This window comes from Podarcis vaucheri (assembly GCF_965113315.1).
Source record: "Podarcis vaucheri genome assembly, chromosome: 3".
Taxonomy (NCBI): Eukaryota; Metazoa; Chordata; class Lepidosauria; order Squamata; family Lacertidae; genus Podarcis; species Podarcis vaucheri.
The window spans coordinates 121,896,609-121,919,823 of record NC_138761.1 but is presented as its reverse complement, the minus strand read 5'-3'; the positions used below and the strand labels follow the sequence as shown (position 1 = coordinate 121,919,823).

At 43.7% G+C, this 23,215-nt stretch overlaps 1 long non-coding RNA gene across 1 annotated transcript; it reads left to right on the top strand.

The window, feature by feature from the left end:
- The first annotated feature begins 5,055 nt into the window (after window positions 1-5,055).
- LOC309528862 lies at window positions 5,056-19,444 on the top strand. The gene is made up of 2 exons (XR_014217931.1): window positions 5,056-5,137; window positions 19,068-19,444. It is a non-coding gene; the product is annotated as an uncharacterized lncRNA (long non-coding RNA).
- The last annotated feature ends 3,771 nt before the right edge of the window (window positions 19,445-23,215 follow it).

Here is a 23,215-nt window from a genome sequence, read left to right as displayed (position 1 = left end):
ATTGCTTTGTATGACTATAGGCTAGCTTTCTCTTACAACACCCAGACTTTCTCAAACTTGGGTTGGCAGATGTTCTTGAACTACAACTCCAGTAATCCCTGACCACTGGTCATACTGGCTAGGAATGTGGGGAGTTGTAGTCCACCAACATCTGGGGACCCAAGGTTGAGAAAAACTGGAACATGTGTTGCTTTAAAACAAAGAGAAGAAGCCTGAAGCCCACCACTCCCATCTGCCCAAGGTGGCATGACCAATGGGATGATGGGAGTTGTAGTCTAAGAACATCTGGAGGACCACCGTTTCCCCATCGCTGCTTTATCATGGACAGGTATTTTGATTGTTCTCATTACCCTTCTTACTTCCTAAAATATCTAAATGAGAACACATCAGGTATAACTTACAGAAAATGGTTCCTCTATACACAAACTGATTGCTCTGTGTGACCTGCTTCCCTCCTGTCAAATACAGGAAGCTGCCTTGTCCCACATCAGACTATTTGTCCATCAAGCCCAGCACTGGGCAACACCCCCAGGGTCTTGAGCAGAGGACATTCCCATCACTTCCTGCCTGATCCTATTTACTGAGCCTGTTGGAGTTTGGCAAGTAGTATCAGTGGACCTCTTAGTTCAAAGGGAGAGCCATCACAAATAGAAAAATCTTGAAACAACAGAAAAGTTCTAATCACAACCATCCGAATCTTAAAATATTTCATTTGCATGGTAGGGAGGCTGTTTAAGGCTCAGTTTCACTGTAGCAGTAGTTTTAATCTTTCTTTCTTTTTGGTTGGGGGATACTTGAGACACAATAATTAGATTATATGAATGTATAACATCAAGGGGAATTCAATTGTCTTGATGCCATACAAGGCAAGGTTATTGGAAGATCTCCGTGAAGGAAGCTGTAAGCGTCACTGCGCTGGATCGACAAACTCTCTTGGCAGCCTCGCTACAGGCTACTGCCAACCGTCAGACGTTCCCAATCACAAATTTGAGAGAGGAAAAACAAACCCTGTGAGTTATGGGGGTTATGGTGACCAGGAATTACTGAAAAAGCTATCTGTTACAGAAGGAGTTTGAGGGTTTCTGCATTATTAAAAGCCAAGCAGTCAAACGTGTAACGTGGCATCACCATGTGCAAGGAAAAGCAGAGCACTGTCTGTAAATAATGGCAGTACGTTGCAGTTCAGAAGGAGCCAGCAGGCGAATGCTTCATAAATAAGACTACAGACTTAACCTCATGTGATGGGTGATTTTGCACCTCTTCTTATTCCTTTGCAGCCATAATGTTGACCAACGCCAACCTTGAAGACACCTAAGTACAGTGGTACCTCTGGTTACGTACTTAATTCGTTCTGGAGGTCTGCTCTTAACCTGAAACTGTTCTTAACCTGAAGCACCACTTTAGCTAATGGGTCCTCCTGCTGCCACTGCGCCGCCGCCACACAATTTCTGCTCTCATCCTGAAGCAAAGTTCTTAACCTGAGGTACTATTTCTGGGTTAGCAGAGTCTGTAACCTGAAGCATCTGTAACCTGAAGCATATGTAACCCGAGGTACCACTGTAGTCTTGTCTCAAGAAAGACAAACTACGGCTGGCATTTGATCAACACAAAAGGGTTATACACACCTTATCACACACTTGGTTTCAAGATGTGAGGGTTCATGAGGCAATGCCAACTTGCATGACATGTGCCAGTTGAACCAGCCTAAATGGCCCACAGATTCATCCTTGCCTGAAGGAGCCCTAGACATGTATGTCTTTGGCAGGGAGGTGGGGCTAGGCAGCCTGAGACGCCAACCTTTTCATATGTGCTTTTTAATCTGTGAGGAGGGTTGCTTGAAACACCCTAAAGCAAAGAATCCCATCCCATGAATTTGGTCCCAAACTTTCCAATCAGTTGACTCTTTACAAAGAATGTCTTCTTGGTGAGAAGACAAATGACCAAATCAAATAAACAAGCACAAAATAATAGTTGGGTACAGGGGGCAATGGAGGAATGGCTCTTTCAACTAGACGCTCTATACCTATTACAAACTGATTCTCTATCCCCAATAATAAAATACTTTTATGCTTTTGACTTTAATCCAATTGAGGTTTGGTTAAAAAAATGACAAATGAGCTGAGAACTTGGACCAGCATCTTCTTGTTGAGAGAAATGTCCAGCTAATGTGCTTCTCTCTAGTTTCATTCATGCCCGACTAACTTTAGAAGAGAAAGGCAAGCAGCTGTGGCTACTGACAGAGCAAAATCGGCAGCTGCAAGACTGAGGCTCCACTTTTCAGCAGGCTGCTTTCTTGCGGAAGGGTCTCTGAGTGTGTGGTCGGCTTCATAACTGTCCTCTTTAGGAAGCACTTAAAACCCATATGTCTGACTCAATTATTGTTCTTGGGATAGGCTGCCATGTTCATCACGGGCTACCTGTCTAGTTAGTTTGCTTTTCTGGTTGCTCTCTTCCTTGCAAGCGGTGTTCACAAAGAGGTTCTTAATGAAACCAATAGACAAAGATTTGAGGGGGGAACCAGCGAGTCTTACAGGAGTGTGTGTGTGTGTGTGTGTGTGTGTGTGTGTGTGTATCCCTGGATGAGAAGCACTTCTATGTAAAAAAAGAAAAGAAAAGAGCCATAATGAGTAGCTTCAGCAGCATATAGTGAACCAGGTTGCCAGCTGGAACCACTGGCCAGCACTGCAAGGCACACTGTGGGAAGTCCTTACTGTCTAAGCCATGGGTAGGCAAACTAAGGCCCGGGGGCCAGATCCAGCCCAATCACCTTCTAAATCTGGCCCGCAGACGGTCTGGGAATCAGTGTGTTTTTACATGAGTAGAATGTGTGCTTTTATTTAAAATGCATCTCTGGGTTATTTGTGGGGCATAGGAATTCGTTCATTTTTTAATTCAAAATATAGTCTGGCCCCCCACAAGGTCTGAGGGACAGTGGACTGGCCCCCTGCTGAAATGGTTTGCTGACCCCTGGTCTAAGCACTGGGAGTTGACATTCAGCCATGCTAGCACTCAGTATCATGCTAGCATGCAGTTCCGGCCTGAATAGGCACCTTTGCCGACATCAGCAACCTACGCTAGAAACAACTGTGTAGTTAGCAACTAGGTGCTTGGTTGCTGTGCAAGGAACTCCTTTCTCACTGCTTCTTGCAAATATACGTAAGAGTGGGAACCACCCCTGCTGCCCTTGGCTCACAGACCTGAGACAGTGTAAAAAAGGTAAAGGTAACCTTCCTGCCACAGTGATACCTATTTATCTACTTGCTTTCGAACTGCTAGGTTGGCAGGAGCTGGGACAGAGCAACGGGACCTCACCCCGTCATGGGGATTTGAACCGCCAACCTTCAGATCAGCAAGCCCAAGAGGCTCAGTGGTTTAGACCACAGCGCCACCTGTGTCCCTCTTAGACAGTGTATGGGGTGCTAGAGAGGAAATTTGCCTCCAAATTCTCACTGAGCCGTGAAGCTCACTCAACCAACAATCTAGCACAGGGATCAGCAACCTTTTTCAGCCATGGGCTAGTCCACCATCTCTCAGATCATGTGGTGGACTGGACTATATTTTGAAGGGGGGGAAATGAACAAATTCCTAGGATTTTGCACACTCTCCAGTGGGAGAAAGCACCCAGCAAAGTTTTAAACATTCACAGGGTTAAGCAGCAGTATAGTGTGGGAATATGGGTTGTTAGACCCCTTTGCATATCCCTTTTAATCTGCCTACAGCATTTGTCTCTCTCTCTACCCCTCTGGCAACGAATAGACCACACACTCAAGTAAATTTAAAAGCTTTACTTACAAAATCCAAAGGTGTTATTCCATGCAGCAGTAGGGAGAACACAATTAGATTACTTTTGGTTACCAAATATAAAAAGATGGTTTCAAGCAGGGGTCAGCAAACTTTTTCAGCAAGGGGCCAGTCCACTGTCCCTCAGACTTTGTGGGGGGCCAGACTATATTTTGAAGAAAAAAATGAATGAATTCCTATGCCCCACAAATAACCCAGAGATGCATTTTAAATAAAAGGACATATTCTACTCATGTCAAAACATGCTGATTCCCGGACTGTCCGTGGGCCGGATTGAGAAGGTGATTAGGCTGCATCCGGCCCCTGGGCTTTAGGTTGCCTACCCCTGATCTAGCAGAAGGAAAGCTCTGATCCTAAACCACCTCTGCCTTGTGCAACAGGTTCGGGGGAAGAAAAAAAAACAAGGAGTGAACCCTACACAAATCCGGTGTGGAGTCCTTAAGATGGTTGGATGGCTTCTTGTGCGCCTCTTTCTGGCAACTCCTTCAGCCCAGCTGGTGCCAAACGTATTGCTCTGCTATCCTTTGGACCACATCAGCAAGGTGGGGTGGTGGTCTTGTCATCTGGGCAGCCCAGGGTCTACATACACACTGCCTAGGCTTGCACCCTGGGGAGGTCACTTTGGTGGTGCTGATGCAGTGATTTGAGTTCACCCCAGGAGGCACACTCCATTGTCTCTTGAGACAGATGGTTGCCAACCACAAGCACCAGAGCCACTGCAATGCCAGGGAAAACCCTCTGCTCTCTGCAGTTCCGAGTGGCCGTTGGCCATCACTTTTAATTATCACCCACATCTCTTTTCTGCTGTGTGTACATGCATTGAAAGGGAGCAGTTGCTAACAGGTCCTTTGGTGAAGCATATCTATTGGGTGCACGCATGTCAAGCCACCACATGCAATCTGCATGCGGTCATCATGTTTCCCCCCCTCCCATCACAGAAGTGCTTTCTGTACAGGATATTTGTAAAGTCTCAGGCAGTCCTCAGAGGGCATGCGTGCCTATTTATCACCCTGCAAGTTGTATACGAGGTGGAACGTTTGGCTAGAATTCTTTCTAGGACACTAATAAAAATAAACGAAGGCAACGGAGCCTTAATTTATTGGATGTTCAGATTTAGCGGTTGTTCTCGGTAGGTCATTCTCCTTACAAGTGGCCAGGAATTATGACAGCTTGTACTTTCCCATGAGAACTATATGTAGAAACAGGTAATTAGGACTGCCACTCAAGTGTTTTCTAACAGACAGGAGTGCAGCACAGTTGGGGCTTGATGCTAACTGCTCCGACTGGTGTAACCTTTCTCCCAGCACCTAGACTCAAATGAACAACATTTATAATGGTAAGTTCTTTGCAAAATAGAAGGAAATATTGTGTTATGAGGAAAACATCAACTGATAGCTCTTCGGAGAATCAAAAGAATAGCAGAGAATTCAAAAGAAAAAAACCCCTCTTCTGTACTTTCTAAATATTAATAGTTTTGTTTCTGTAGGGAAAATCATGTCTATCGTATCCATCTGCTTTCTGAATTGTGGGTTCCACAGCTATAGCATTTATTTAAAAAGTATGCTTGTTAAGGAAATACGTATTCCCCAGAAAATATTTGTCCCCTCCCCCCCAAAATTGTTTGTTGAATGCTAAATATGATGCTTTAAGTAGTCGCCATACACAAAAGCATTTTTTTAGACTGCAATCCTATACACATTTTCCTGGGGTTTATTTCTGAGTAAACATAGATAGGATTGTGCTGGTGATAGCTGTGTGTGTGTGTGTGTGTGAGAGAGAGAGAGAGAGAGAGAGAGAGAGAGAATCCAAAATTGGTTATATCAACTTTGATTTCTGTTTTGTTTTGGAAATTTACCGGAATGTACACCAGAGCTATTTAATTTTCCTTTTAGATGAACACAGAGATGAATGTTTGACAGAATTCCCATCTTTTTACACTAGTACTGCTCTTTCAGTCTTTAACAGCCATGTGACACCACATAATGTAACAGGTGACACATTCCCCATCACCTTATTTCTGTGCCAGGAAAAGTTTCTCCTGCTTAATTGTTTCAATTCATCCAGCTGCCAGTACAGAAGCAGGGTCAGGAAAAATCTAGCAGTTTTGGTCTGGGAGTTTCTTCAGCAATAAGGGAAATAAGGGGCATTGTATTCAGCAAACTGAACTTGCGGAAGGGCAATCCTAGTCAAATCATCTCAAAATATGTCCCTTCAATTTGTTGAGATGGTAAAGCATTTATAACACAGCTCGACAGAGCACAGTGCAATGACACTATAAACTTACAGTTGCGAAGGGTCTGTCTTTCTTCAGTTTGCAAGAATACAATGCCCCTTATTTTCCAAAAATTACCTGGCTGGAGTAAATTACAGTAGCAATAATTTAACAACTGTGGGAGAGACCATAAAACTTTCTGCCCCTTATTAACTACTGTGTGACTATTAGGTTTATGGAGGATGTTAACATTGCACAATAGGAGGAGAGAAGGGGAAAACCCCATTGTAAACAGGCCTCCAAACTGTTGGAAAGCAATTTTCCCCATGAGAGGTAAAGGGGGCCTTGCCAACTTCTCTGAGGTATGTGAGGGGTCATGCGCCAATCATCTAAAGCAAGTCAATTCCCTGCTGCTAAGTAAATAAACTTAATTGCAAATTTGTGGCGTACTGAGACGTTTTAAAGTAAGCACGCCATCCAGAACGCCGAAATCTCCATTCTAAGTTCATGGAGAAAGAAAACGGCCTCTTTAAAAATCAGCTTGCTGCTCACGGCTCCCCTGAACAGCGCCTCCAGGCAAGTGGTTAAAAATACGATTTTTATAAACAAACCTGACATTACAAACTTAATGCAAAACCCTATGCATATATCATAACTTACGCGTTCGCAACTTGTTTAAATTAGAGCCAGAAAGAGGGTGTGTGTGTGTAGGGAGGGAGCGAGCAAGCAAGAAGGAAACAAAATTGGCAGATTAACTCTTTCTTAAACAATGCTCACAAGGTGGTAGTGTATTTTGCAGCTTCAGATGTGGCTCCACTAGCTGTGCTCTGGTTACTGGTCTCCTATGTTTCTACACTTAAGGATGTTCCAGTGCTTTTTTTTCACAGCTCCTCTATACAGAGTTCAGTTCAGCTCTGAGAAAAGGGGTGTGTGCGTCTCTTTCCACCCTTTCCCCCCACTTCCATTTACCAAAGCCTATTACTGCCATATTGGCACAGTCACAGGAATCTAAGGGTATGTTCACATGAGTCTTGGAATGCTGTGGGACTATTCTGCATCTGCTGCCTTTTCAAATTCTGTTCACAACTGAGTCGGGGCAGGGATGCCTTCACCTGATGATTCGCTGCCCCATGCCAAACTCCAACTCAGTGAAGTGGTTGTCGGCGCATGGGCCATCACCTGCCATAGCTGTCAACTTACAGATTTGAAAATAAGGGACCAGCAGCCTCGAAAATAAGGGACCAGCAGCCAAAATAAGGGATGTTGCTATTGTAAAGAGTTACATACATTGGTAGGATTGACAGATGTTGTCAATCCGGCATGAGGCAGTTGCGGCGCCGCCAAGGCTACTGAAGCGCCGCCCTTCTGCGTCCCTTCCCATCCCCTCCTCTTCCTCCTCCCTCAGGCCACCTCCTCAGCTGCCACCACCACTTCCAGGCTCGCGGGTGGCGTGGGCGAGAGTCTCTCTCTCTCCCCCCCTTGGGCGGGGAAGGGCTGATGGAACTCCTCACGCCAGGATGACGGCGCCAGCGCGCTCTCTCTCTCTCTCGCAGCGGAGGACCCCGAGCCGCTGCTTCCCTCCCAAGCCGGGCGAGCATGAAACCCGGGAAATTTAAGGGACACCATCAATAAGGGACAGCAGCGGGACGTGGTGCTAGGATAAGGGAATTTCCCGCCAAATAAGGGACAGTTGACAGCTATGTCACCTGCACATACGCAAAAGCCTCCTAAACTGTTCACACCACAGTGTAACCACACCTTCCATTTTCTGGAAGCTGGTTTGAGGTTAGGTGTGTCAGTGGGGAGCATTTCTCAAGCCACAGATGGATTGTGGCTAATATAATGTGAAGCCAGCTTCAAACTCCAGTGGGCGGAGTGCACTGGAAATGCAGCGAATACTGATGTAAATGCAACCAGAGTGGGAAGGTACAGGATTATTATTTTTTTGCTCTTGTCTTCCTGCATGTGCCTGTTCAAAGGAACCCATGCTGTTCAGCTGAAATGTTCTTGGCTAGAGTTAAGTAGAATAAATTTCTTTTTAAAAGCCACCAAACAAAGCATAATTTAACTGAATAAAAACAGTCTATTGTGTAAACTCAGAAATGTTTCCAGATCTGTTTTATAGAAGCAAAATCCAGAAGTTCTGTTAGTCATAGTCTGCATATGAGCAAAGCTGGGCTTCAGCATCAAGCCTTTAGGGGTTCTGTGTAGTATTTAGATTTGATTCGTTTCACCATACCAGAAGAGGGACACCGTGACGTGATTCACAGATATTAAACCATAGTTTAAAGCAAACTGTTGCTGTTGTTTAATGTGAAAAAGCAGCATACTGGATCCTACTGCTCAAAAGTTCCCATAGTGTTCCCCTCTTCCCTTGCTGTGCCTTGTCCAGATCTGGATTCATGCTTCATTTGCTCCAAACAAACCATGAGTGGTAACTGATATTTGTTTGTGGATTACTACTTGTGCATACCCTCCAACATTTCTCTGATGAAAATAGGGCCATCCCATTCCATAATGATAATTTTACTATTTATACACCACACATCTTACTGGGTTGCCCAACCATTCTGGGCAGCTTCCAACATATATAAAAACATAATAAAACGTTAAACATTAAAAAACTTCCCTATATAGGAATGCCTTCAGACGGTTCAGGGGTCAGATAACTCCATAAAGGTAAAGGGACCCCTGACTATTAGGTCCAGTTGTGGCCAACTCTGGGGTTGCGGCGCTCATCTCGCTTTTCTGGCCGAGGGAGCCCGCGTACAGCTTCTGGGTCATGTGGCCAGCATGACTAAGCCGCTTCTGGCGAACCAGAGCAGCACATGGAAATACCGTTTACCTTCCCGCCAGAGCGGTACCTATTTATCTACTTGTACTTTGACATGCTTTCGAACTGCTAGGTTGGCAGGAGCAGGGACCGAGCAACGGGAGCTCACCCCGTCGTGGGGATTCAAACCGCTGACCTTTTGATCGGCAAGTCCTAGGCTCTGTGGTTTAACCCACAGCGCCACCCGTGTCCCTAGATACCCTCCAACAATTCTCCAATGAAACTAGGGACACCCTAAGGAATAGTGGGACATTCTGGGATCAAATCAGAAACCGGGACAGCTTCACTAAATCAGGGAAGTCCATGGAATATAGGGACACTTGGAGGGTCTGCATGTGATGTGTTTGAAAGAAATGAACCATGAGTCCAGGTTTGGACAACGTGATGAACCAGACTCTGCAGGGTGCAGTGGTGCCAAGCTTTGCTTCAGGCAGAAAAATCGCTTGGGCCTGTTACTGAATTATACTGAAAAGCAAAGCAAACATGCTTGCTGGAAGCCAGGAAGGGAAGAAACTGAGAAGTATCTGGTTGAAAAGAACCTTGTACAAAGCTCTGATGGTCAAACAGTTGATTGTACTTACATATATATGTGTGTGTGTATAAATTAAAAGCACACTTTTTATTTTTTAAAAGGAACATTTGATGGAGCAAGTAAGCTAACAGATGGACTTCACAGGTTCTTGTTAACACCTCCATATATGTGTGTGTGTGTGTGACAGTGGTATACCGTTCTTCATCATAAGATTTCAGGGCGGTTCACAGAATCAAATGCAGGATAAAAACAAGTAAATAACTACAACAAAACAGCAAAACAATAACCCCACCCACTTCCCACAGACACATTTAGAAGGCTGTAGAATATTAATCAGCATTATATAAATATATATACACCGTATTTTTCGCCCTATAGGACGCACCGTCCCATAAGGTGCACCTAGTTTTTTGGGGGGGAAATAAAGGGAAAAAAATTATTTCCCCCCCAGGCATGGGGCTGGGGCGGCCCGAGCTTCCCCCGACCCCAGCCCCCAAACAGGCAGCTCTCTGCAAGCCGTGGGAGCCCAGCGCTGGCTCCCGCTGCTTGCGGAGAGGTCCGCGAAGCCTGGACGCGCTGATCTCAGCGCGCGCAGGCTTCGGCATGCAGGCAACTCTCCGCAGGCAGCAGGAGCGCTCCCGCTGCTTGCGGAGAGGTCCGCGAAGCCTGGACGCGCTGATCTCAGCGCGCGCAGGCTTCGGCATGCAGGCAACTCTCCGCAGGCAGCAGGAGCGCTCCCGCTGCTTGCGGAGAGGTCCGCGAAGCCTGGACGCGCTGATTTCAGCGCGCGCAGGCTTCGGCATGCAGGCAACTCTCCGCAGGCAGCAGGAGCGCTCCCGCTGCTTGCGGAGAGGTCCGCGAAGCCTGGAGAGTGAGAGGGGTCGGTGCGCACCGACCGCTCTTGCTCTCCAGGCTTCAGCGAAAGCCTGCATTCGCCCCATAGGACGCACACAAATTTCCCCTTCATTTTTGGAGGGGGAAAAGTGCGTCCTATAGGGCGAAAAATACGGTATATAATAAAGGCTCCAGGCAAACCTCCCTGCGGGAGCATTCCACAAACGGCATACCTCCTCGACAAAAGCATACCCATAATTAACTCAAAGCTACAGGTAGAAAGAGTAATTAACAAAAGGTGAGGAGGAATCATCAGGCACAAGGTAAAGGTCCAAATCCCCAACTCCTACTTACAGTCCCCACTACAGCACAAAGCACACATGGTACTCACTGTTATGTAGTACAGGCACCTCTGTTTTTGCTGTCTAGGTTTTGTTCCGGCATCCATGTCACGTTTATCAAGATATGAGTACTGGCCTCTCATTTATTTATTTTTTGCCCTCCCCAAACACACACACACACACACACACACACACACACACACACACACACGATGTTGAATTGCTCTTTCCAGCCTGCCCTCTACAGTAAGGTTACCAAAAAAATTTCAAAGAATCCGGGGACACTTCTTTTTTAAAGGGGGGGGGAGTTATTTTAAAAAAAGTTATTTAAAATAATAATAATTAAGAAGCAATATCTTCTCTTCTGTGGTCTCCTCTGGGCCTTGGCCTGTTCTCTTGGAGTGCTAGCTGCCGTGGAGTAGGCTCAGGTCGGGCCTGGGCTCGGCCACGTGTCCTTGCACTCCCAGTGCTCTCCTACCTCTCCTCCTCAGTGGCAGCGGCAGTGGTGTGACAAGGTCGGGGCTCCCCTCTTTTTTCTCCTTCCTTTTTCTCTCTCTTCCTTCTCCTTCTCCTCTCTTCCTCCTCCCTGCTTCAGCTCCTGGGTTTTCCTGGCCCCAGAGCGCCACTGGGCAGTCAGCTGGGTGGCCAGGCGCTCTCGTTCCCAGCTCAATTTGGGTCGGGTGGGGGGGTCAGTGGTTCCCCCAATTGACGCGCTGGGCGTCCCTGGTTCCTCCTTGGCAGTGGCAGTGGCACCGGCAGTCTCTGCAGTCCGGAGCCAACCTGGTAGCGCAGTTGGCTCTGGCTGGCTTCAGGAGCTGCTCGCTGCCGTGGCGCCCGCCATTTTTGCCTTGCCGGAAGTCCTCATATGATGTGTCTTGTGCCGTTGAACCAATCACACAACATGCATTCCCTACTAATAAATCTACAACACTTAAAATATTAATCCGGGGACATTAAATGAAATCCGGGGATGGATTTTGTCCGGGGACAGATTTGTAAATCCGGGGACTGTCCCTGGGAAATGAGGACATCTGGTAACCATACTCTACAGGGAAGGAAACATTTTGTGAAGATGACCAGGAACTAATCCAAACATCCTAGACACATCCTGATTCTAGACCAGGACGGTTGCCATATTTGGCATTAGGGAACTGGAATTTCCAGAAAGGCTTCTCCTTTGTGTGCCCTCTTGCAGTGTTATCCAAGGTCATTTTATACCACAGGTGTAATAAGGAAGATAATGAGCTGTGGTCACATGTAATGATGCTGGGATCCAGGTAATAGAAGCATTCTTATTGCTCCTTCCTCTTCGTTGGCTGACTGTAGATCATTTGCAAATAAAATACAGATAATGTTTCCAAGTTTGGCATAGCCACGGCTCCTTTGGGTAATGAAGATTAGGTTACAGTGCCCCCTATATCAAAAAGGCCAAACCTAGCTAGAAATTCCTAAAGAGAGACTAGGTTCAAGGAAATGTCTCATTTTAGTTAAATGAGGAAACTCCATCTTTGGTCTGCTTCATCTGGGAGGCTTTGTTAAGCTTCTGTCTGAGATAGATCATCTCTCAGTCCAGACAAGGGCTTCGTTTTTACAATAAATATTGAGAAAATGTGGGGGAAAGAGAAACTCACAAGCTCAACTGGTTGTCAAAGACCTTTTTAAATAGTTTTACAGATGAGTAAGTTGCAGATCCAGACAGCAGACTTTTAAATCATCGTAAAGTTGACACAAACTGATCCTACTCATAATTGAGTATGGTTTTCGTTTTTTTGTTCTGTTTATTACTTTAAGGCTCCTGACAATTACAAATAGTTTGCATTTAGTCTCAATTGTGTTCTGAGCTGATTGCATTGTCACAATCCATTTATCTCAACCTCGTAGCAGGGTCTTACATTTTTTTAACCCCCACCCTGTTCCTGAAAATTTCTAGCAGACTAGCCTGCTAGACAGCTTACAAAAAAGGGCTACCTAACATTCTCTTGTTGTTTGGGATGTGGTAGCTTTTGAACCAACGTAGTTAAGAGTAGTAACCCCAGCAGTAGCATACAGATAGGGAGATCTTAACAATTTTTCTCTACCTTGCAGGAAATGTCTTAAAGGACCAATTCCTATCCAAGTTATTTTGAAGTGTGCTAATACTGTACAATATGAAAATAGCTTTTTTAGTATTCATCTACAATGGGATTTTTTAAAAAAAAAATGAACAAAAAAACCACCCACCATTGTTCATTTTCTGTTGTGTACAGAGTTAAACTCAAGATAATTTTGTTCTAAACAGTATCAAAGACCCAAACAGCTACTACAACGAAACAATCTGGTTTGCCAGAAAACTGTAGATCACATTGTTTCTCTAGCAAGAACAAAATGTTCATGTGTCCTGGTAACTGTATGTACTTTTACGACCCTTAATCAAAATAATTAGGATCAATGTGATATGTGGAACTGTTAGGCTTTTCAGAAGACATATTCTGCAATCTTTCTAAGGTCTATTCAAAAGCAGTTCTCAGACCTCACACAGTTGATCATAGCTGGGATTTCATTGAGGATTTAAACAAGTAACTTCAAGTAAACTACTGATTGCAAAGGATGCCTTGGGAATGTAACCCAGTTTGCTGCTTTGTCCCACTGCATGAAAACAAATTGTCAGATGTAAGTTCAGACAATTTACTCTGGTGACTGTTAGGATACTAATTTATTAGCTTAAGAAAGGCAGGAGTTCGTGGCAAGTGGCTTGGGAGTTACATGCAAACATTAGGATACTTATATGGTCCACGTAAGACTCCCCAATTTTGTTTTATTTTTAAATCATGTTCCTAGCACTTCTCATGTAATTTCACGACCACTTCTTTGGGGATTCACTTTTGAATAAGCGTTATAGCATCATGCTGCATGTTTGCAGATGGGGTAGAGGAATCAGAAAAAGAAGGCATGTTAAAACCAAAGTCCAAACTAAATATTAATAATGATTGATAATGATTGTGTAAACATATTTCACAGGCTACATCAAATTCTTAATTGACGGAAACAATTTCAAAATGTGCTCCGAAAGGATCTCTTCTATTGTTGGAGAAGCATATTATTGCCAATCTACATGTGTTAAAAATATGTTAATTACATGCAACTGTGTATATGAAATAGGTGGCATTTGTAGATCAACATGATGGCTGAATATGGGCTTAGTAGTAAATAAATTCAAAGAGTTTGCAAAAAGTGCCCACCCCGAAGTAACACAACACAGTCTATCAATACTTTCTGTGTCACTTTGGGGGAAAAAAACACCCGCCCACCTCTCCCTAATTTTAGGGCATTTTGCGCTTGACCTTGCTATGCCGTCGTGTGTTGTCTGTCCTTGGGACAAGGGCACGGCAGGAATTTCCCCACTTGACTGACTGGCTGTTGCCATTGGGTTTCGCCTGCCGTGTAGCAATTCGTCACAACTTGCAAGGTTGCGGATAGGCACTGGTTCATGTCATAGGGATGGGAGAACGGTTTCACCATCTCTATGTGAAGGGTATTCCGTTAAAGAAATCCAGGGACTCAACTTGGTTTGGTCAACCCCTGAAAGGGGGTTGTGCCCGTTCCTGAGTCCAGGGGAGCATCTGGGGGAGTGAACAGAGTCTATTCCCAGGCTTTTCACCTGCCTCAGGTGTTCACCCTTGGCTGACCTATGAGAGAGCTCTGGGTCAGCGCTACCTGCAAAGGTGTAGGGAGCTACTTGAATCAGAGCCTATGCAACCACTCACTTTTCTGTAATCAATAAAGTTGTGGCCTAAATTCTGCAAAAAACCAAAACTATAATTTAAGCCAAATGTGTCTTTATTTAAGGGGAAGGTCAGTGTGGTGTAGTGGTTAAGAGCAGGGGACTCATAATCTGGTGAATCGGGTTCGCTTCCCCACTCCTCCACATGCAGCTGCTGGGTGACCTTGGGCTAGTCACACTTCTCTGAAGTCTCTCAGCCCACTCACCTCACAGAGTGTTTATTGTGGTGGAGAAAGGGAAAGGAGATTGTTAGCCACTTTGAGACTGCTTAGGGTAGTGATAAAGCGGGATATCAAATCCAAACTCCTCCTCCTCCTCCTCCTCCTCCTCTTCTTCTTCTTCATATATTCTTACTGTTTGCATCTGATGCATGGGGTGTTCTGTCAAATAATTGTTCTCCTATTTGATCTAGAGATTGCTGTAGAATTCAGGGCAGAAGGCTGCTTTCAACATTAGCAGGCACCAAAGCTTTAAGAATTATAAAGCAAAATCTGAAAAACTTAAGAAACAATGATTTGTGTGCATGTAAAATTTGCTGGTGGAGATATACGTGCAGAGAGATTCCGTTTTAAATGCCATAGATATTGCCTTACTGGGATATAACACTCTTCCACTCCTCTTAATTTTTTAAATTAAGTATAAATGTTAGAAGAGGAGCAACCGACTCAGTAGACAATGCTCTAGTACGTCACCAGCATTGTCATAATGATGCATTAATGTAATGGATCATCAGAGACTTGTCAGAGAGAAGATTTATTACCCCCCAAATACTTCAAGGAGGTAGGAAAGTATCAAGAATGGAGTTGACTGACTGTTTATTTTGCTAAACTAAGGACTTTTAAAGTAAGCTTAAAAATCCTTTTTTCACTTCAGGAAATAGCTGAAAGGAAAGGACCCCAGACCCCAAAAAAAGAAAAGAAAAGGGGTTTAAGTCAACAACATGATGAGGACTCAGGAGGCATCATAAATGCCTCGAAAGATATCCCACTTGCTGCAACAGAGTTTACATAAGGTCTCTGAAGCACAGAGTTTTATACAAAACATATTCAATGTTTCCAATGAATATTTTAAAAGTTAAATTTAACAAATGTTAACTGGGTTTCTCTGTGTATTTATTTCTAAAAATGAACTGGTTATACTTAGTTATGAAAAGCAATACAGAGATAAGTGGAAGAGATACCGCTGGCCATTGTAAATAATCTTTCACAGCCTTATGTATACTTGCATTCAGCATCTCAGAATACTCCCTTGCTGGATAAAGTTTGTTTATACGTTATACATCTGCTTTGTAGTACGTTTGGTTTGGTACAGATCCGGTCTTGTGCCAGTATTTAGCCTTTGATAGAGTCAACCATCTGCTCTGGGCTGCATTACCAAGCAACTCAACTCCGAGAAGACCTGGTCCCAGCATGTCAGAAGTTTCTGCCAGCCTCACAGCATCCATGAGCACCTCTTAACTATTTTGCACCCTCTTGAGCTCTCTCTTCAAAGTTATTTTCAACTTTCCCTTACGGCTTTTGGTTTGGTACAGTTCATAAGATGTACATCAGAGCGTCCACACACATTCAAAAAGTCACACATTTCTAACCATTAACAACCCCAGGGATTTGCAACTGATAAGAGCCGGCACATGTTGGACTCTACAAAAAAATGTAATGTCAAAACGAAAAAGAAAAGAAAGAAGTTGCTTAGTGTGTATCATTGAAGTAGGAAAGTGTGTATGGATAGGGCGGAAGAGAACAGGATGAGGGACACAGATTGCAGCACACTGTGTACACACCTAACTTAAGCAGGCAAATAAATAAATTGGACTGCGCATAGCAGGGACCCGGATCCTTGTACATATGTGAGCATTCCCACATGACAGACAACACAGGCCTTAAAGCAAAGATCCCCTGAGAGAGTTGGAGGAAAGAGAAAGAGGGACATCCCACTGCAAACTGCCTTTGGTATGAGCCAAGAAATTGGTCTAAATCGCAGAGCCTAGGGCTTGCTGATCAGAAGGTCGGCGGTTCGAATCCCCACGACAGGGTGAGCTCCCGTTGCTCAGTCCCTGCTCCTGCCAACCTAGCAGTTCGAAAGCACGTCAAGTGCAAGTAGATAACTAGGTACCGCTCCAGCGGGAAGGTAAATGGCATTTTCGTGCACTGCTCTGGTTCGCCAGAAGCGGCTTAGTCATGTTGGCCACATGACCTCGGAAAACTGTCTGCGGACAAACGCCGGCTCCCTCGGCCTGTAAAGCAAGATGACCGCCACAACCCCAGAGTCGGCCACAACTGGACCCAACAGCCAGGGGTCCCTTTACCTTTTCCTAGCCAGGAAGGTAGGGCTCCACTTTGTTCTCAATCCAAATAACAAAGAAGTGCTTCTGGCGGGGTTTTCTTCTAAATCTGAGCAACCCTTTTAGCCTTTTGCTTTTTAAGGGGTAGGGAAAAAAATCTGAATGACTGATTCTCACACTGAAACTCCTTTTACTTCGCTGAAGAAGCAGCCCCAGTGCAGAGAAGAAGGAAAAAATGCCACATCAATCCCAACCGTTCAACATTAAACAGTTCAGTGTTAACATGAAACATAGCCAGTGAGCAGTCAAAATGGAGATGGGGGCAAGAGACAGATGAGAGCTGAAAGTAAATATGGGCCCAGGGCATGGTCCAAAGGCACAGCAGGCACCAACTCTGCTAAAGCTAAGCAGGTCTGTGTCTGGTTACTGCCTGCATGGAAGACTGCCTGGGAACCCTATGTAGACATGTGTGATTTCCCCCAGGAGGGCAGGATATAAATTTTGCGTTAAATAGTATGCTAGACACAGTTGCCCATGGTGTGTACATTCATCCCAATATCATATGTGGAGTGTTCAGGTGTGTGAGAGAGGTGAACACATTGTGCAGTGTATATAGCTGCCACAGAATTTTGGCCACCCCTGCTGCCACCCTGGTCATGCTGCTCCCCATCCCAAAATTTGAGGCAGCAGCAGAAAGGGATACTCCCCCTCCCTTTAGAAAGAATTAATGGCTGGGGTCAAGCAGCTAAGTACAAGGCCCATTGAAGCATCACTCAAAGTTCCAGGCACAAAATGAAGATGGCAGGCACAGCTGGGGCCTCAGCCAGCACTTCAATGAACAGTGTACCTGTTCATTGTTCATTGTTCATGATCCTGGCTCTAGATATTTTTAAAATATTTGGGGGGAAGGGGCATTGCATCCCATGCCAAGAGGTGAGACGGCGGCCATTTTCTGCTGTGTTTCCAACCTTAGTTTGTCATAAAAATGCATTTTGAACGGAACAAATTCATACACCAAAGCAAATAATCACATATTTTGGTCCTTTGAGGGTATCTGATGTGCTACTTTCTCTGGCAGACCCAAGTTGGACTAATTTCTTAGCAATTTCATATTTGATAACGATGATCAGAACCACATTTGCCTAAAGAGGAATGGTCCCACCGTTCACAGTTCCTTATTTTCATAGAATCGTAGAATCATAGAGTTGGAAGAGACCACAAGGGCCATCGAGTCCAACCCCCTGCCAATCATTCTCAATCAACCATGAAAATTTCAATAGGGTGCAAGAGCTGACAGTTTTTGAGTTCCATTTTATGTCCAGTATTTCTACGCTGAAGGTTTGAGATCTAGCTAGTTTTCCTACATATTTAACAAGCACCAGCTGGTTTTAAAGCCCAGGTCAGTGGACTGCCCCATTGTTCAAGTTTTCAAAGGGATATCAATTAAGTTGACAACATTTTACAATGGCCAGGGATCTAAAGAACTATTTTAGGTGTGCCCAAGGGCATTTTAAAAACCTTTTCTCACAGCAAGCTCCTATGCCATATCACAGAGTGTTTTCAAAAATCAGAAAAAAACCAGGATCAATAACAGCTGGATTCCAAAGACAAACAGAGTAAAACAACAGCTGCAGAGGTGGATTTGGTTGCCAATGTCCTATGAGGAAACTATCAAGTGAAAACTTTTAATGCTCAACAATAAAAAAATTATAAAAATATTGGGAAACATTTTCTGCAGGAACACACCAGAACAGACGGGGTCATTTCGAAAGCCCCCTCAGTTTCAAAAGAGGTGTGCTATGTGGTATAGAAAGCTGCTTTTTAAAAAAGGAACATAAGCTTAAAGCCCCATTTGATGTGCAAAACTAATTGTTCAGCCATTTGAATCTTGGTTCATAGTAGTAGTAGTAATGTCCATTGAACCATTTCTACTAAGAAGTAACTCCCATTGAATTTAATAGGGCTTACTACCACATATGTAGGGTTAGGGTTGCTATGTTAGTTTTGTTTCAAAATTCTTAGAAGTGTGCTACATGGCTCAAAGTACTGTTACCAATCTGGATGCAATATTTTCTGGAAAGCTTTCCTAAAGAAAAGCAAATACATTCAGAACCAGGATCACTGAGATTTTTGCACTTAGTAAAGGGCTTGTCTGGTTAAGTAAGTTATGTGAAACCCAAAACAGCCCTGTTTTTCAAGGTATACTTCATTGTTCCAGCTTATTTGTTCGCCGCCACCTGCCTCCCACACATTACGGCACCGAGTGCGCGTTTCAAAACAAAAGTAATAACACAATTGTCTCACACCACACATATTCCCAGTGGAAATTAAAATGCATGCTTTTTCTCATCATTCTTTATTTAACAACTGGGAGGGTTTTAATATTCGAAACTCAGCAAGAAAATTGTCAGGAAACACAGAGATGCCTTTTGAGATTTCAAATTCCACTTTCATTGTTTTCCTTTCATTTTAGGTGAGTGTTTGTTTTCCAGCCAAGTGACTGTATCCTGTGATGGAATGATGGCTAATGGGATTTTCTGCGATGATTTCTCAGTCAATTATAGCACTAGAAGACCTATGCAGATGGATATGAAACCATCCCCAATGAAATCATTCCTGTTTCTAATTGCAGGAAGAACAAAAACAACAAAAAAACCCCACAACCATCTAGCCGGGGGTCCTGCACATGTGAAAGAAGGCTTGTGGAAGATGAACTGGAAACCTACACATGCAACCGCTGTAGTATATATGGAACCCCCCTCTCCTCAAATCCAGCTTCTAGGACCGTGCATGTGGAGGCCTTTTAGAAAATCAATAACAAGGCCAGTTACCTTTTAAGGAAGGAGAACAGAGTGGACCTGATTTTGGCTTTTCTTCCTATTCCTCTTTTCTCAACGAACTGTTGAGGAACACAGTTCACACATGCACAGATAGGCTTTTGCCAGGCTTATTGTTACGGAGCACATTTCAGATCTATTTCTCTATCATATAAGTGTGCTTCAAATGCTTCATTTCTCCCCTTGCACATATAAGGAAGCAGCTATATCCAGAGATGTTTTGTATAACATTGCTAATATGAGGCCCATAAATGTGAAGAACCGAAGACAGGAAAAATGAGAAACAGAGATGAAACTGGAACTGGGATATTTCTCCATCACTAGCATAGTTCCCCTCTGAATTAAGACTTGTGTGCACATACTGTGGGCTTCCCAAACATTTGTGAGTGTAATATAACATTACAGATAAACTCGCTCTGTGGTGATAAATTCACTCTACTGTAATTAAAAACAACACATTTACCCAGAATAAACACCAACATTCTTTGTTACAAAATTGTTGCTGCACCATACACCGCTCTGTTTTAATTTAGAGAGCATTCGCTGCTGATTCTTTTAAAAAAGCAATAACTTTTCAACTTTTTTTTTATAAAAAAAATAACCTGCTGAAATTTCAGAATGAGAGAAAATTCAGTTTGTGATTTCAGGATGTTTTGTGCAACAGCAGGGGTGATGGGAATGAAGCAAGACCATGTTTTAAAAGTGCACTGTTTGTGCGGTACATTAAAATGTGCACTGCATTTGCTAAAATGACACATTTGGGGGGGGGCGCAAAGCAACTGTGGAGTTAGTACATGCAGTTCTGAGATATAAGTCATCGAGAATTCAGGCCATATCTTCCAGAGTGAATCATCTCTTGTCTGCATGGAAGATGGCATGCATAACCTGTTTACTGAAAGCTTTATCACCGAGGAAATACAATTCTAAGCATCATCATGTTGAGCACCTTTAACATTTGCAATTCCCTTGAAAAACCCCCACAGTAAGTAAGTCCATAGATGTAAATAGAAATAAGAGAGCTGTATTGCCTTCCTTATGCGAATATTATGGGACACATGTCAACAGTTGTGTGTGGGAAGTCAGTTTAAAAATGAGCTATTGATGATTTAGAGTCAAATTTATTAATAAAAGCGCAGCACAAGGGCAATTTATGACACACACACACACACACACACACCCACCCACCCACACCCACCCTGCTGGAAGGTTAAGTCCCGAAGATGCTCCCCTGGTCTTTTACTTCTTGCACAACGCCCTATGGATTTTTCTGAAAGTGTAGGATGCTAACACAAAAGGGGTGGGCCCTATTTCTGTTGTCGGGTGGTGCTGTGGTCTAAACCACAGAGCCTAGGGCTTGCCGATCAGAAGGTCGGCGGTTCGAATCCCCGCGACGGGTGAGCTCCCGTTGTTCGGTCCCTGCTCCTGCCAACCTAGCAGTTCGAAAGCACGTCAAAGTGCAAGTAGATAAATGGGTACTGCTCTGGCGGGAAGGTAAACGGTGTTTCCTTGCGCTGCTCTGGTTCACCAGAAGCGGCTTAGTCATGCTGGCCACATGACCAGGAAGCTGTCTGCAGACAAAACCAGCTCCCTTGGCCAATAAAGCGAGATACGCACGCAACCCCAGAGTCGTCCGTGACTAGACCTAGATCAGAAGTACCTTTATCTTTATGGGAATAATGCACTTGAAGCATTTATCAGGCACAGGATTCAGCTGCAGCAGCTAAAGTCTGTCCACAGGATCAGGCTCTATATCAGATGCAGCTTATCAAATGCATATTGTTTTTTACTAGAACCCCAAGAACTACCAACTAGAAAGTGGATACAGAGTTTTTCTCTCCCTGTCTCAGTCACATTGAATTCAATGGCGCTTACTTTCAAGTACCGTATTTTTCGCTCTATAACACGCACCCGACCATAACACGCACGTAGTTTTTAGAGGAGGAAAATCCGTAGGCATGCCACCCGTAGGCATTCCCTCCATAACACGCACAGACATTTCCCCTTACTTTCTAGGAGGAAAAAAGTGAGTGTTATGGTGCAAAAAATACGGTAAGTGTTATAGGTCTGCAACCTATTTTTTCCCCCTTTGAGCATATGATTGAAAATGTTGGCTTTTGAGTCTTCTAACACCACTATCACTGTCAAACCACCCCTTTCCTCCTAGACCTTTCTCATAAAAAAATCTGATGTTCTATTTCATTATATATTCCTGTTACTAAAATGTCATTAACCAAGCGGTGTATTAACTGATGATGTTAAGCTGGTTAGTGGGAGAATGTAAGTGTCACTTTGATGACATAAAGTGGCTGTTATGATTATATAATATCAATTATTCCTTCAGAAACTGCATTAGTTCTGAACCAGTGTAGTTGGAGGGAGGTTAATCCCCCCACAAGGCATTTGTCTAATATTTATTATTAACAGTAAAATCTATTTTGGATTAAACCTAGATTTTTAATAACTTTAATAACTTTTAATAACTTTTCACCCTTGGAAACACTATACCTGCCTCTCAGTTCCTCTGAATGCTGTCACATCAGAGGAGAGTGTCTTCCTCACTTTACTGCTTCTACAGAATCCAGGTTTATGGGATGCATATTTGAAGAAACAATAAACATATTTTAAAGAGCAAATCAAATTTAGAAGTACTAGACACTCCATGAAAGCCTTGTACATAGTTTTTACAATTTCTTTTATCTGAAGGGCTTAAACTTTGTGAAATATTCAACCTGTTTCAAAATATTTTCCCCCACCGCCTTACTGAGACACAGGAGTCAGCTCGTGTGAGGAGATTTTATTAGCTATACACAGGGTGACACAGAAACTCCAGAAAATGAGGCAAATCAAATAAATAAATAAAGAGTAAAAATTTCTTCCGAAAGCAAAGTGGAAACGCAAGTTTTGATTCTGTTTTATAAACAAATATGTGATCATTAAAAAATAAACTTGGGATGGAGGCATTGCCAATCTTGGTCCTCTCAGCTCCTCTTTCATCCAACCATATTTCTGCAGCGATTTATACTTAAAAAAAAAAAAAAGTGAATCCTCTTGAAAATTCAGCATTTAGTGCAACATTCAAAGGATAGCGTGTTTGCTTCACTTTTTGTTCCAGAAAGTGTGAATTTTACAGATTCACCTTTAAATATGAACTGAATCAACCCCCCCATCCCTACTGAAAATAAAATAAACAGCACAGTCCTAGAGTTGTATACTTACAGACAAGCCCCTCAGACTTCAGTGGGACTTACGTCCAGGTAAAAGTGCATAGAATTAAAGCCAAAATTTCTCAAAGAGTTCTTTTCAAATGTAAGCCTATTTAAAACATGGGTGGGCAAACTAAGGCCCGGGGGGCGGATCCAGCCCAATCGTCTTCTAAATCCGGCCTGCGGACGGTCCGGGAATCAGCGTGTTTTTACATGAGTAGAATGTGTGCTTTTATTTAAAATGCATCTCTGGGTTATTTGTGGGGCATAGGAATTTGTTCATCCCCCCCAAAAAAAGTATAGTTCGTCTGCCCCCCCAAGATCTGAGGGACAGTGGACCAGCCCCCTGCTGAAAATGTCTGCTGACCCGATTTGAAATAATCCGCACAATCATACAATTTTCAAAGCTATGTTGTAATCAATAAGGTCTCTTTCACAAGGAAAGGTTTTAATGAATATTGTTACAGACCCACTCCTAAACCAGACATGTTGTGATGGCATCCACAGCACTGTTATCAAGAAATGTACACCAGTACCTCATTTAAAAACAAGAAACCAACCCCTCCCAAAAAACCCCCAGA